A 12193-nucleotide genomic window follows, 5' to 3' on the forward strand; every position below is an offset into this window, starting at 1 on the left:
TCAAAGGAAACCTACATTGAAATAAAAAAGAGCAGTTCTGCTTACCCGGGGCTTCTTCCTGTCCCTGCGGTCTTTCTGTGCCTGGGTCATCTCTCCAAGATCCTCTAGTCAGACTTTTTTTTTTCGCCTAAGTTTCCCTTTAACGTAAGTTGCAATATGGTGTGTAAACACTGGCAACATTTTAATGTACGTTCATAAATCTAGCCCATAATCTGGTCTTCTGCAGACTTGGTAGTACAGTAGCTGCAGTAGCCCGGTTCCTCCCCAGTTCAATAGGATACTGGTTGAGTAACTGAGACTGTACCAAATAGCCTCAGTTACTGCTGAATGTATGTGCTTATGTATCTGTGCTAGTGACATTCGGTTACAAATTCAGTAGCAGCGACTATGATTTTCTTTGCGCTGCTCCAGCTCCTCTCATTCATACTGCTAGGTTTGTTGTCCTCCTATCACACGGAACCTTTTGTGTTTGTGTACCTGTCTTGGGGATGTTTGACTGTAAGCTCAGTGGAGTAAATGATGCGAATGGTTCAGCAAACTTTTCTCTGAATAATATGTTGACACACTGGCAATAACTGTAATATGCTACAAACAGAAGTTTAGCAGAGCAGTTTCTCACTCTGATGAGAAACCTGTGCTAGTCATTTAAGCTTTGTAGTCCTCTCACAAATTCTCAACCTGTTGAATTGGCAGAAACCAAAAGCTTAGACTAATAAAGCCTGAGTAACTACACTCCAGAATGGATGAAGTTGGTCCTTGACTAGGCATCATGAGGTGATATTGACCTTTTTCTGTCTCCCCCTGCCCTCAGAAGTTGTATTCTGCCAGGAAAGGTTTTATGGCTGTAATTGGCTTATCAGTGATATTTGCTCCAGACAAAACAGAAGCTGCAAATTGCATGCCTAAAATTAACTCTTTCAGGCAGCAAAAGAAAAACAGCCTGGTTAATATGTTTTGTATAGTACGTACAAATATTTATCTCATCATGTCACATTTCCTCAGGTTCACTTTAATTGTAAATAAAAAATTTGTCCCGTTTCAGTTTAAAATGAATCCTTGTATCCTGCTATAAAAAAAAAAATGTTTTTAAATCGAACAGCCAAACATCACAGCAGGCTGTTTAATCAAGTGATGCCTACCTAATTATGGATTAAAAAATATCTTCCATGTAAAAATGTATGGTTTTAAAGCAGTGCTGAGCTGCTAGTTCCTGAAGAGCCATTGCTCAGGTCACATCAGGGCATCAGCAGCTGCTGCTGAACAGTTAGGCTTGCATAGCTAGCCCGGGGATTTCATCCTCATCTTAGCAAATATTTATGAATCAATGTGACATTATGTGCAGGGGGAAGTGACAGACATGCTCACCACAGTATATTTCCACTGTCCTTTCTTTCGGAAGAGCCACCATCTTTTATTGCCAGCATATTATGCAAAGAACTGAGTGAATGACCACCTACCCTGCTGACTGTCACCCCTGTCTTCTATCTGAAACAGTTCATTACCAGAAAGAAGGGTTATGATAAGTACGCCATTTTCTTCTGCAAAAAAGGCCTAATGTTAATGAAAACTTTGTGTCTGGAGTACTTTCAAAGGAATAGGCTTTTTGTTTGTTTTTGTTTTTTCTTTAATTTTTATCTGTTTATTTATTAGACTTGGTATTAAAACCACACCTTCTGCTGCTGGTTTATGAAATGTTTTTTTTAAGCACAAAGGTGCTGGTTTTGCTTTTGTGTGGTAATAAGAAAATCTGTCCTAAACTATAAGATTTAACCCATATGCTGGGGATACACGGTACGTTTCTGTACCGTGTATCGGCCAGCTGATAATATTTAGCTGGCCCGATCATGCTGCTCGACCCGTGCCCGCTCGATCCCCGCCGGTGGACAATGGCAGGGAATTGAGCGGTGATAAGGAAGCACAGGCGGGGACGAGCGGCAATCGATCCGCGCGGACGAGCGGGGATGCGCCGGCATCGAGCCGCTGGCTCGATCCGGCGCATAAAACGTGCCGTGTATGCCCGGCATTAGACTGCCATTGTCTATAGATATTCTGTGTTTTCACATCCATTTTCCACAGACATCTAAAAGCTTTTTAATACAAAGCTACTTCTGCCTGCAGCGGACATCTAAAGGCATTTTTTTTTGTCCCCATATTCCTTTGCCATGGATGTGTTAAAGGCGTTTAGTACAAAGTTTGGGCTCAGTGCCATCTTTTTTTACTTCGCTTGAAAAATGCAAATAATTCTAAGTTGATGCAGAAATATGCTTGTACATTTATGCAACTTGAATATGGACCAGAAAAATGCTTTTACTGTAGGATTTGATTAGATTTTCATAACAATGAGTATAATGCTGTATAACTATTAGCATAATTCTCTAGTTTCTCAAATTTATTTGCACCTCAATAACATCCTACTGACTAATGTGGACTTTGGAACATGAACATTTGGGCAAGACATTTCATGAACACAATACAAACCTAGCTGGCAATGTAGCTTTTGGTAAAACAAAAAGCTAGCAGTCTCAAGGTGGCCAAACACCATACAATGTTTTAAATATCTGTTCAATTTAAGAATTGCAATACATTTTTCTGACTGATTGTAACATTTCGAAAATATGACCAATGTACCACACACGTATGTTCAATTTTCCCCCCAATAATGATAAAAATGATTGGAAACACTGACAAAATTGCTAGGGTGTGTATATTAATAAATTGACAATCCAACACACACCATACAATCTTTAGAAAGATTGAAGAAAAATATCTGGCATTCCGGATCGATTAAATTGAAGAAAACTGGCGAATTACCGTAAAGTCGGATCATTTTATTGTATCGTGTCCAATTTCTAGTGAAAAATCATTTGAGCAATCAGCAATTCTGATTGGATTGGTTGAAAATAATCTCAGTTGATGGGCACAATCCATTATGAACGATTATAAAAATAGTCCATTTGGATTTTTGTTAAACCAAAATTTGGATTTTCTTGATTGGTTGTGATAGATAGGAAGCAAAGATTGGTTTGTTGATGGTGTAGTGGACGATTTTTCTTCCGATCAGAATTTCTGATCGCTCGAACAATTTTTCGCTAGAAATTGGACAATTAGTGGCCACCTTAAAGGGATACTGTAGGGGGTCGGGGGAAAATGAGTTGAACTTACCCGGGGCTTCTAATGGTCCCCCCCCCCCCGCAGACATCCTGTGTTGGCGCAGCCACTCACCGATGCGCCGGCCCCGCCTCCGGTTCACTTCTGGAATTTCAGACTTTAAAGTCTGAAAACCACTGCGCCTGCGTTGCCGTGTCCTCGATCCCGCTGATGTCACCAGGAGCGTACTGCGCAGACACAGACCATACTGGGCCTGCACAATACACTCCTGGTGCCATCAGCGGGAGTGAGGACACGGCAACGCAGGCGCAGTGGTTTTCAGACTTTAAAGTCTGAAATTCCAGAAGTGAACAGAAGGCGGGGCCGGAGCATCGGTGAGCGGCTGCACGGGCACAGGATGTCTGCGGGGGACCATTAGAAGCCCCGGGTAACTTCAACTCATTTTCCCCCGATCCCCATACAGTATCCCTCTAAGGGTTAATTATCTTTCATTAACTGAATCTGCTTGGCGTTTGCAACACGAGAGCTGTATTTACTGCAGCAGTAAAAAAAAAAAAATTAAAAAAAAAAGATGCTTTCTTGCTAGGAGAACTTACTAGTCGAACTAGCAGGCTGAGCTCCAACTCCACTTCCATCTGTAATATTTCATACTTTTCCATGAAGATTTTTTAATGTTTTTGTTTGGAACATATTTAAATAAAACACGCACTAGTAAGTGATTGCTAGGCTGCCCCTGGCACTTTTCACACATTATTAATTACATTTTGTGAAGGATGATTTATTTGCCTACTTTGGCTGTGCTGCCCAAAACACTCTGTCATTTTCTAGATGCAGGGATCTGTAGATAAGTTTGGAAAGGAGAGAGATGAAAGAAAAGCAAAGCTCTTCATGGGTATTCTTAACTCCACAAACAGTTGAAGTGGGGAAGGAGAACTATGATGATGCAAGCAAAACGTCTGTTGGCATAAATGTTAATAAAGCGTTTGGTATTGTCCGATCTTCAAGTTCCTATGTCTAGACAAATGCTAAGTGCTTTGTACACAGCCAAACACCTCTTTCACAAATATTAATTTACATTTTCATGTGTGAAAAATTGAAAGGCCCGCTTGAAAACAAACTTGGGTAATAGAAACAGGACGCAAGTTAAAACGACAATCGGAGAATACCTACCTTGAAAACTGCCAGGCTATACTTAAGATGCTCCATAGCAGAGAACCTGGTGGTGATCAGTAAATCTGTCCATCACTTTTAAAAGAAGGCTGAAAGGACTTCCTCCTGATGCTGGGACACTACCTCCTGACACACATAGCAATTCTCCAGGGAGTAGCTATAGTACAGGACAAAACCTTTTGTGCAGTTTACACTGAAGGTAAGATCCAGTTACTATTCAATTAGGGGTAATTTTAAAGCTCCCACCTGACCAAACACACATTTCAGGGTTCTCTGCACCCTGATATTGATTCAGCTTACAAAATGACTGCCTCTTCTGTATAGGAGCCTAAAGTGAAATTTGACAGCGTTTTTCTGTGTACTGAACAGAAGCAGCTTTTCTATTGTTGTAACTGTGGCAATCAATGATATTGTATAAGCAGTGATGTCCATTCTGTGCCATGACTGCTGTGTGTTTACAGTGTAACCAGGATTTGTAAATGACTGCATGTACGTCTCCGTTTTTGTCGGAGGCCTCTTTTAGGTAAACGGGTCGTGACTGTAAATCAGCATGTGTTTCTTTTTTTCCCCCTCCAGAGTGAGATTATGTGGTTCAGGCTTTTATGTTCCGCATAATCCGTTTAGGATAATGAATTTGTGAAACGGTTCTTCTACTTTGTATTGCACACCATTTTCTTTCTTTGTCCACTTTTTGTTGCATTATTTGCCTAATTTTATGTTTCTTCCCAGAAATAATGACCGTGAGTTTTTATAATGTTTACTGACACTTTTTGGCGTGGTGACGACAGCTGCCGCTGCTGTGTTCTATTTTTTTATTGTGTTTTGTTCTGGCATGCACCTATTAATTTATTAAACCTAGGTTTTAGAAAACATGTCTCTGGCTTCTTTTTCTTCGTGCTTTCTCTTGTATTGATTATTGGATAAAATGGTTGACAAAGTTTGATTGCCTCATGTATGACCACATTCAGCTGATGGGCAGCTCTAAATAAAACGTATAACTAAACATGGGACTGGAAGGATTGGGGAGCGGGCAAATCATTTATTTATTTTAGTATTTACGGTTTATAGCACCGACCTCATCATCAGCCGGCTAGTGGAAACCAGCCCTAACTCTTTCAGACTGTAAGAGAAAAAAAAAGGATCATGGACTACTATTAATGTTTTTGGCACTGTACATACACATGTTTATCTCACATCTCACCTCTGAGGTTCTGTAAGGCCAATTTTTTGGGGGAAGCCAGTTAACATCTGTATATTTTTGGAATTTAGGAGGAAACCCACATAAACTAGGGGAGCACATGCAAATACCATGCAGATAGTGCCCTGGCCCAGATTTGAACCGAGATCCCGGTCCTGAAAGGCTATAGTGCCGTCATGTAAACATGCACTACATGATACATACACAGACCTATGACTATTGTAGGGAGTAGATTGTGAGCCCCTCTGAGGTACGGTTAGTGACAAGACAATATACTTTGTACAGCGCTGCGTAATATGTCAGCACTATATAAATGTCAACAAAGGGCACAGAGACATCATTGGGGCAAAATAGCAACAACCTGCTACCCCATGTGGTGCAACTGGTGATAATCTTTTGACAGGCTGAAGTAGCCTATCTGAGAGGGGCCACTCGGCAGTGCATAGCTGATGCGCTCTAATAGACAAGTTACCCAACTCCCTTTTTAAAGGTAAGCTTGTTACTTCTGGCATTTTCCCTGTGCTGACCATTTGACTTTATTTTGCCTTAAAGTGAACCTTAACCAAGTAAAACTATTTAACATTAACACATGATGTACATGCAAATGAATAGATCCTTTCAGAAGCTCAACATTTTTCTTCTAACAACCTCCAGTTCTGACTAGATCTAGTCAGACTTGTCTCTCCAGAAGCTGAAAACTTTGCAGAGTCTTCACGTTCTCCTCATGTCTGCGTGGGTTTCCTCTGGGCACTCTGGATTCCTCCCACATTCCAAAAACATACAAATAAGTACATTATTTTGCCCTAAAAATTGGCCCTAGACTATGACTGATATGAAAATGATAGGGATTAGATTTCGTGTCCGCCTTAGGCACAGTCAGTGACAAGACTATATACCCTGTACAGCTCTGCGAAAGATGGCGCTATATAAATACTTAAAAATATTTTTTTCACTATATCAGTTGCTGTCAATTATAACTGAGAGGACAACTGATGTGCAAGGTAATGTCAGTGTTTCTCTAAGGCCATCTCCATTTTTAAAATGGATGATGGAGAATTCCATCGATTACAGTGGATAAAGAGGATGCAGGAGAGGAGAAAAAGATTGATGAGTAGACTATGCAGGAGGTAAGTATGACGTGTGTTGTTTGTTTGTTTAGTTTGATTTTTTTTTCAGTTCAGGATTGCTTTAAGGCTCCCTGCACACTGCATGCGATTCCAATTCCGCTTTTTAATCGGTTTTTACATTCGATTCCGAGTTTTAATCTTTACTGCATGCTGCATTTTTTTTATCTGTTTTTCTGTTGAATGTATTCAGGGAAAATCGGAATTTGAATCTGAATCGGAAAATGGATTTGCAGTTTGCAGGAAGCCTAAAGTAGACAACGGTGAACAGGCATGAAAATCTCCAGCTTCTGATGTACAGGAATCTGTAAAAGATACTCGTGTATAGAAGTCTGATCAGCTTCTAACATTAAATCCCTTCCCAGAGGATCAATGCTTCTATATAGTTCTTCCGTTACCTATAATAAACACAAACTGCGCCTGCTAAAGTACAAACGGGTGCAATAGCATATGCTTCAATCGAGTGTTCGCTATCACAAGTCCTTGAATATCAGTCTATAGTGCTGTGACAGCGCTCCTCTTCTACAATTTAAACATAGAAAAAACAATCGCACATAGTGCATTACTGTGAATCACAAAGTACAGTTCCCCACACGTGCATAAGTGCTCAATTGTGCATCACTCGTGGTCTCTACAGCCCCTCCACACTAGCAGCTCACCAGATTGACACCACCTCACAGTCCAGGTGGGTCTAGCGCTTAGCCTATAGAGCGGCCAACTCCAATGACACTTCCACGATAGTTTAGTTCACAATTGGATGATCCATATTTAATGACAAGTTCCACATGAAAAACATATAAGAACACACATAGCATAAAACCGTTGGGCTAAAAGTTATGGCCTGCGCAATATCAGCGCACTCACTTGTGTAGGAAGATAACAGGCATTTCAGGCACTGCAGCCTAGCAATAAAGCTTCTCTGCTGGCGGTGTCGGCGTCCCGAACTTCCCCGCTCCTCGTGGCAGCCTGTCTCCTGACCTTCCAGATCCCAGTGACGTCAACGCTCCTGGTGACCAGGAGCGTTGACGTCACTGGGATCTGGAAGGTCAGGAGACAGGCTGCCACGAGGAGCGGGGAAGTTCGGGACGCCGACACCGCCAGCAGAGAAGCTTTATTGCTAGGCTGCAGTGCCTGAAATGCCTGTTATCTTCCTACACAAGTGAGTGCGCTGATATTGCGCAGGCCATAACTTTTAGCCCAACGGTTTTATGCTATGTGTGTTCTTATATGTTTTTCATGTGGAACTTGTCATTAAATATGGATCATCCAATTGTGAACTAAACTATCGTGGAAGTGTCATTGGAGTTGGCCGCTCTATAGGCTAAGCGCTAGACCCACCTGGACTGTGAGGTGGTGTCAATCTGGTGAGCTGCTAGTGTGGAGGGGCTGTAGAGACCACGAGTGATGCATAGTTCTTCCGTTACGACATAAATGGTGGTAACACTTTAAAGTTCCTTTTAGGAGAGCACTGTGATGTAAGCTTCCAAGTTCAGGTATAAATTTCAACTTGTTCAATATATCTTAGAGAGTGTCCGCATCAACTCACGTGACCAGTGTCCTGGATAATCTGCAGCGGTTACTCACAGAGATTTGCTCGTGTGCATAAACATCGAAGGTCCAGAGGCTTACGAGGTGACGTCACCCAACCTAATACGCAAGCCGGATCAGCTGATCGGAAGTGCGACGAGCGGGGCTCTGTGTTTGACAAACGGAACCCACGTATGCCGCAACAGGACGCCGAGAAACGCTTAGGAAGGCAGCGGGCAGAAGAAACTTGTATGAGTGAGGAAGGTCCCAGTGATGAGATGTTTATGCACACGAGCAAATCTCTGTGAGTAACCGCTGCAGATTATCCAGGACACTGGTCACGTGAGTTGATGCGGACACTCTCTAAGATATATTGAACAAGTTGAAATTTATACCTGAACTTGGAAGCTTACATCACAGTGCTCTCCTAAAAGGAACTTTAAAGTGTTACCACCATTTACGTCGTAACGGAAGAACTAAATAGAAGCATTGATCCTCTGGGAAGGGATTTAATGTTAGAAGCTGATCAGATTTCTATAGGGGAGTTTGAACAAAAATAGATAGAAGGGCCCTTCTTATGTGTATGTGAATGTTTGAAAGGGTGATTTGTTTGTGTATTTGCACAGTTACTGGCATCTTGGCATATTGTGATTTTAACAGATTTTGAATAAATTGTGATATGGTATTTTTCAAGATTAGCGCATGTTATTGATATTTTTATGATCTATTAATCTTCTGTTTGAGGGTGGAGGGATTCCCTCATATATTGTGCAGCTTAGAAGTTGGATTGCTTAGCGCCAATTGTGACAGATATTTGACGACTTGTAAAAGATACTCAACTCACTGTCCAACCAGCAGGTTAGTTCCCCTTCAAGGCCAATCTGGTTGCTGGGACAACAGAAGAATCTAATACTGGGATTACACCATACAATTTTCTGTTAGATTTTTCTGTTATGCTGGGGATACATGGTACATTTCTGTATCGTGTATCGCCCAGCTGATCCGGCCAGCTGATAATATTCAGCTGGCCCGATCATGCCGCTCGACCCACGCCCGCTCGATCCCCGCCGGTGGACAATGGCAGGGAATCGATCAGTGATAAGGAAGCGCCGGCGGGGACGAGCGGCAATCGATCCGCACACACGCGCGGGGATGCGCTGGCTCGATCCGGCGCATAAAAGTGCCGTGTATGCCCGGCATTAGATTTTCTAAATTCAACATGTTGGAAATGTATCTATCTTACCATCTATCTGCCAAGCAATTAGGCATTGTTCTACTCAGCAGGAGATGGCCAGAAGACAATGCACCAGAGATGATGACCATTCTCTACAGAAAATAATCTAATTATGCATTCTAACAGAAAATCTAAAGGTCCGTACACACGCCGGACTGGAGGAAACGACGGGTCCGTCGTCACCTCCCGCTTGGCGGGCGTTCCAGTGACAGTCCGGGGTGTGTACAGTCTGCAGACTGATACGGCTGTTTCTGAGCGATCCACCAGGCGGATCGCTCAGAAACAGCCGTATCAGTCTGCCGACAGACTGTATACATGCCGGACTGTCTGCTGAAAACACGCCCAGCAGGAGGTGACGACGGACCCGTCGTTTCCTCCAGTCCGGCGTGTGTGAGGACCTTAACAGAAAAATCTAACAGAAGAATCTAATGCTGGGCATACACGGCGTGTCTGATGGCTCGATTGATAATATCCGATGTGTCCGATCACCGCTGGGATCTATTCCACGCTGGACGAGCGGGGACGCGGCGGGGGTCGATCCGGTGGCTAATCGGCCGCCGGATCGACCCGTGTATGCCCAGCATAACAGAAAATTGTATGGTGTAATCCCAGCATTAAAGGGGAACTGAAGAGAGAGCTATATGGAGGCTGTCATGTTTATTTCCTTTTAATCAATACCAGTTGCCTGGCAGCCCTGCTGGTCTATTTCTCTGCAGTAGTATCTGAATAACACCAGAAACAAGCATGCAGCTAGTCTTGTCAGATCTGACTTTAAAGTCTGAACCACTGAAACACCTGATCTGCTAAATGCTTGTCCAGGGGCTATGGTTAATAGTATTAGAGGCAGAGGATCAGCAGGGCTGCCAGGCAACTGGTATTGCTTAAAAGGAAATCTACATGACAGCCTCCATATACCTCTCTCTTCAGTTCCCCTTTAAGCTACATTTTCCCAGTAATACTAATATCACAAAAAGGAGTTCCCGCCTCCTGCACACAGGGTGGATGTTGGAGTTACTGCTGGAAATTATACAGGATAAATCCTCCTTGCCTGATCTTCCACCTGACCTTCAAATTCCTCTTTATCATTTCAAAGGTTAGCATGGGTGTCGCTTGTTCTTAAGAAGCAGTGTATTAGAACACAAACTGTGGAAGAAGACAGACATACCTGCAGATACATCTGTTCCTGGATTTACACAGATAAATTCAAGCATCACCAACACTTCTCTGGCTAACAGCGGGGCAAACGCGGAAACTACACGGAAGGCTGACCGCGCGGCAGCTAGACCGAGTAGCAACATTTGGGGAGCCTTTCGGAGGCCACCAATACGGGGGAGAGCCCGTTGAAAAACTCATGCTGTCTTTTACCTGGAGAAAATTGTAAGTTAGGGTGACCATATTTTGATTTCCAAAAAAGAGGACGATCACAACAGCATATGGGCGTGGTCATGGGTGGGGCCAAATATACAAGATCTTAGCAGTGTGCTGTCCAACTTTGCGGGCATGGAGGTCCGTTTTTTTTTCCAGACCACATGGTGGAGGGCCGGCCGACCACAAAATGCAATCAGATTCACAGAAGATTTCCCACAAAATGCAATGAGATTGGCAACAGATTTCCCCACAAATGGAATCAGATTGGCAACATATTTCCCCACAAATGCAATGAGATTGGCAGCATATTTCCCCACAAATGGAATCAGATTGGCAGCATATTTCCCCACAAATGCAATCAGATTGGCAGCATATTTCCCCACAAATGCAATGAGATTGGCAGCAGATTTTCCCACAAATGCTATGAGATTGGCAGCACATTTCTCCACAAATGCTATGAGATTGGCAGCATATTTCCCCACAAATGCTATGAGATTGGCAGCACATTTCCTTACAAATACAATCTTATTGGCAGCAGCTTTCCCCACAAATGCAATGAGATTGGCAGCAGATTTCCCCACAAAATTCTCTTCCTGCCGCCCTCAGCACACTTGCTCCCACTCATGCCTGCTCGGTGTGTGTCACTCACCGCATGGCAGCTCCAGCCAGGGTCGGACTGGGACACTGAGGGCCTACCAGAGAGTTTTCAGCCTGGGGCCCACTCGCCTCCTAATTTGAAGCTCTCATACCTATGTACTCTGTAAAGTACTGCTGAAGATATAAGTGGTACATAAAAATAATATGGTTGGTAGGACATTAGACAATGGTAGGGATTAGATTGTGAGGTCATTTTAGGATAGTCCGCAACATAAATATGCAGGAAGGGTTCCAGGAATTTTTTTTAGTGAGAGTAGTGTGCAACTGCTGAATCCACTAGGTGGGGTAGCTGGTTAGCGAAAAAAGATGTGTGGCCATGCACTGGATAATAAACATGGTCATGATGGGTCTTGGGCATGGCCCGGATTAGGATTAGATTGTGAGCTCCTCTGAGGACAGTGAGTAACATGAGTAGGTGAGTCTGTGCAGTGCACACAGACTCACCTACTGATGGTTCCAGGGGCTGAAGTTCCTGTGTAAACTCTGTACTACCAGATTAGCCGCACCCAGGCTATGCATATACATAGGTTAGGATTTAGTTAGTGTTAGGCCCCTCCCATGGAGGATCGACTACTTCGCAGTGGGAGGGACGAGTACTTAATAGGTTGCATGCAAGCTGTTACAGGAAACTAACATCCTCCTCCAGTGGTAGACAGGTCATGTGTATGCTCAGTGTGTATTATATCCCACAAGTGGGGCTTGCACTCTTTTGCAGGTAGGCACTTGCCTGTTTTTAAGTAGCGCTGTTCATTTCCTTGCAGTGCAGAGTTTAGACAGGAACTTCAGCGCCTGGAACCATGAATAGGT

This window comes from Hyperolius riggenbachi, chromosome 7 (assembly GCF_040937935.1).
Source record: "Hyperolius riggenbachi isolate aHypRig1 chromosome 7, aHypRig1.pri, whole genome shotgun sequence".
In the NCBI taxonomy this organism is placed as follows: domain Eukaryota; kingdom Metazoa; phylum Chordata; class Amphibia; order Anura; family Hyperoliidae; genus Hyperolius; species Hyperolius riggenbachi.